Genomic DNA, 3,992 nt, shown 5'->3' with positions numbered 1-3,992 from the left:
GGGGGAGAGTACGGAGCTTTGTGGGACTCCGGCCTGGGGGGAGAAGAAAGCGGAGAAGACGTTCTGGTGGCGGATTCTAGTTTCTCGCTCTTCTAAGAAATTGCACAGGATTTTTTGGGTTAATGGGGGCAGGTTAAAGTTATTGCAGATTTTGTATTTCAATCCTGTGTGCCAAACTGTGTCAAAAGCTTTTTTGACGTCTTTTGTCACTAGAGCAGATCTAAAATAGAGCGAGTTTGCATCTAAATATGTGATGATACAATTCAGGGCGTCCTCAGTTAAGGCACGACTTCGAAAGTCAAATTGCTGGGGGTCCAGAACTTCGTTACTTTTGAGGTGTGTTCTTAGTCTCTGATTGATTAACCGCTCGAAGGTTTTTCCGAGTATTTCCAACAAGCTTATGGGACGATAATTTTCGGGGAGATGTAGATCTTTGCCGGGCTCCGGGATGTATGTTATATTTGAAATTTTGAATGGCTTTGTGAAATACCCGGAGGAGAGGGAGGCATTGAAGATTTTCGTGATGCTGGTTATGATCTTTGGGGGAAGGTTTTTAATCATTGGCCAGGTTATGCCTGTTGGGCCGGGGGCGCGTTTTGGGGTGTACCTGAGCATCTTGGAGACATCCTCCTCCTCAAAGGGTGTTGTAAGATAGTGATGGGGGTCTAAGCGTGTTAACTGTGTTGTGTTGTGAGATAGTGTGTTTTCTAAGTGTTGCTGTACGTGTGTTGTGATGTTGTTAATGTGGGCGACGCTGGGCCCGTGGACAGGGAGAGGGTGATGGTGGAAGATATCTCGCCAGTGTCTTTTGAATATGTCGGCTACCTGGGCTGGGTCCGAGATGCGCACACCGTCCACTAGGAGATACTCGAATCTCTCCCGCTGGCATCCCCTTAGCCTGTGCATCATGCGCCAGAACTGACCGGGATTGCGGCAGCGGGATCCGTCCAAACGGGAGACTATGGCTTTCCAGTGAGCGCCGTGGTCATCCAGCAAGCTGTTGATGATGTGTCTTCGGAGGATGTGTAGGTCTCTGTGTATGGGTATGTGGTTATGAATGTTTTGAAGAAAGCATGTTTTGTAGCATGTTTGCAGTCTTTGTGTTCTGATGGAGGGTCTGAAGTCTATGTGGATCTTGTGGTGTTTTCGGGGAATATGTCTGTTGGCTGATGTTATAATGTCGTTGTGAAGTTGCTCAAGGGCCCTGTCTATGTGTGTGTGTGGTAGGCCCTCGAGGTGTGGTGTTTGATGTATTTCTGCCAGCGTTTCCTTGAAATTTTCCCAGTCTGTGGAGCTGTAGTCGAGGCATGGGGGGGAAGGAACAGATATGGGGTTGGAGGATATTTTAAGGATGAGGGGAACGTGGTCGGAGCCGCAGAGTGGTCCGTGGGAGATGTGGTGATGGAAGGGTAAGGATTGGCGGTTGGAAAGGATAAGGTACCCGTCCTTTAGTTTATGTTCTCGTCGGTAGCGATGTACAAGGCCTCTAGCACTTTCCTTTTTCTTTTATCGAGGCATCTTTTAGTAATTTTGCTTCGTTCCATTTTGGCAGGTGTCCTGTCCTGTCTATGCGCTGGAAGCTCGTTGGTGTCTCACGGTGCTCCTTAATTATCTCTGGTGTCAAGTCCCCTGGACGTTTCACCAAAATAACTGACGTCGCAACCACTGCAGGATATCTGATACACCAAGCTGTCGGGTTTATATACCCTGCAGTGGTTGCGACACCAGTTATTTATATTATATAATAATGATAATAATGATAATAATAATAATAATAATAATAATAGTAATAATAATAATAATATAATAATAATAATAATAATAATAATAATAATAATAATAATGATAATAATAATAATAATGATAATAGTAACAACAAGAACAACAAAATAATAATAATAATAATAATAGTAATAATAATAATAATAATAATAATGATAATAATAATAATAATAATAATAATAATAATGATAATAATAATAATAAAAATAATAATAATTACAATAATAATAATAATGATAATAGTAACAGCAAGAACAACAATGATGACAAGAAGGAGAGAGAGAGAGAGAGAGAGAGAGAGAGAGAGAGAGAGAGAGAGAGAGAGAGAGAGAGAGAGAGAGAGAGAGAGATAATAAAGGATAGGAAAGGCATGAACTGAGAAACGTGTAACTCTTGGGTAAAATATGTTATTGCTTAGCCATTTCCTCGATAAAAATCACAAGGAAATGCATAATTCAGACTGGCGGGGCGAGCTAACATCATTTACATATAAAATACCACGTCTGGTCTCCGTCCTGAGAGCTTAAAAAAGAGAGAGAGAGAGAGAGAGAGAGAGAGAGAGAGAGAGAGAGAGAGAGAGAGAGAGAGAGAGAGAGAGAGAGAGAGAGAGAGAGAGAGAGAGAGAGAGAGAGAGAGAGAGAGAGAGAGAGAGAGAGAGAGAGAGAGAGAGAGAGAGAGAGAGAGAGAGAGAGAGAGAGAGAGAGAGAGAGAGAGAGAGAGAGAGAGAGAGAGAGAGAGAGAGAGAGAGAGAGAGAGAGAGAGAGAGAGAGAGAGAGAGAGAACTTCCTAATGAAGTATACGTATCTACATTTTATCATGAGAGAAGTAATGGAAGTTGAGAAATATAAATACACTGATGTGCATAAAAAAGAAAATTCAATAACTTAGTTGAGCTGAATTATTTGTTTTGTTACAGTGTGGAAGTGGAAGATTTCATGAATGTCGGAAGGGAATCAATCATGATCAAGAAGAGAGAGCTTCATACAACTGCTATTTGGAGAGAAAGGAGGAATTCAAGGAACATAACACCAAGAGGGATGGTATATATATATATATATATATATATATATATATATATATATATATATATATATATATATATATATATATATATATATATATATATATATATAGTAGAGACCTACCCAAACGATAATTTACTCCGAGTGAGGTCTCACAGCTTTAGTTCAGGTGCTGTGAACCTTTCATTAAAGCTAATTGTGATCTTGCTGGACGTTTCCCTTTGTGTCTCATATATCAAGGGGACAGTCACAGCTTGTCCTCTAAAGGCAACTCTCCTTCTTCACACAAAACTACATGCACATACACACACCTTTCACTTAAAATTCAAAGGAAGGGACCAGAAATATCCCCAGGTCAGACTGCTGTCTCGTTGGCGACCCAAAATATTTTCACACTTCCCTCAATTATTTTCTTTATTAGCTTCTGCAACAATCGCGGTCGTAGGCCTAATTTTCACTCTGTAGAACATCTCCTCTCCTATACTAAACCTCATCTTCTTTTCCTCACCGAAACACAGCTGTCTCAGGAAACTGAGAGTAGCCCCTTCTCTGTTCCCTCCTACGTTCTTTATTCTCATTTTTCTTCCAAAGCTGGATTTTGCGTCTGTGTGCGCAAGGAATTAACTTGCTCTCGTGCCCATGCTGTTGAATATTTCGAGTTCTCCACCATCTGGCTTCGACTCAATAGTCACTCGTTAACTAAATTTACCGTTGCTGTCAATATTTCCCCGAACTCCTCTGACAAAAGGAAATTATTTGACTATTCAACTTCCAAAGTAGAGCCCATTCTGTCCCTCTACTCTTTTGCGGAGACTTCAATGTTCACCACCAGCTTTGCCTTTCCTCTCCCTTCACTCACAGTCCTGGTGAACTAGCCTTCAACTTTGTGATCACCCATGACCTAGAACACCTGGTTCAAAAGCGTACTCGTATCCCTGCCTGTCTTGGAAACACGGCCAACATTCTTGATCTTTACCTCACCTCTAATCCTTCAGCTTACGCTGTTACCGTATTTTCTCTGTTGGGCTCCTCCGATCACAATCTCATTTAAATTCATCCTGAATAGGAAGATTCTCAAACATATGTCACTTCACAGTCTTCTGTCTGATCACCAGTATGGCTTCCGTCAAGGTCGCTCTACTGGTGATCTTCTGTCTTTCCTTACTGAGTCTTGGTCATCCTCTTTTA

The sequence above is a fragment of the Portunus trituberculatus genome, unplaced genomic scaffold (assembly GCF_017591435.1).
Source record: "Portunus trituberculatus isolate SZX2019 unplaced genomic scaffold, ASM1759143v1 PGA_scaffold_71__3_contigs__length_73508, whole genome shotgun sequence".
In the NCBI taxonomy this organism is placed as follows: Eukaryota; Metazoa; Arthropoda; class Malacostraca; order Decapoda; family Portunidae; genus Portunus; species Portunus trituberculatus.
The sequence above is the reverse complement of the archived record's forward strand: the minus strand, read 5'-3'. Positions refer to the sequence as shown.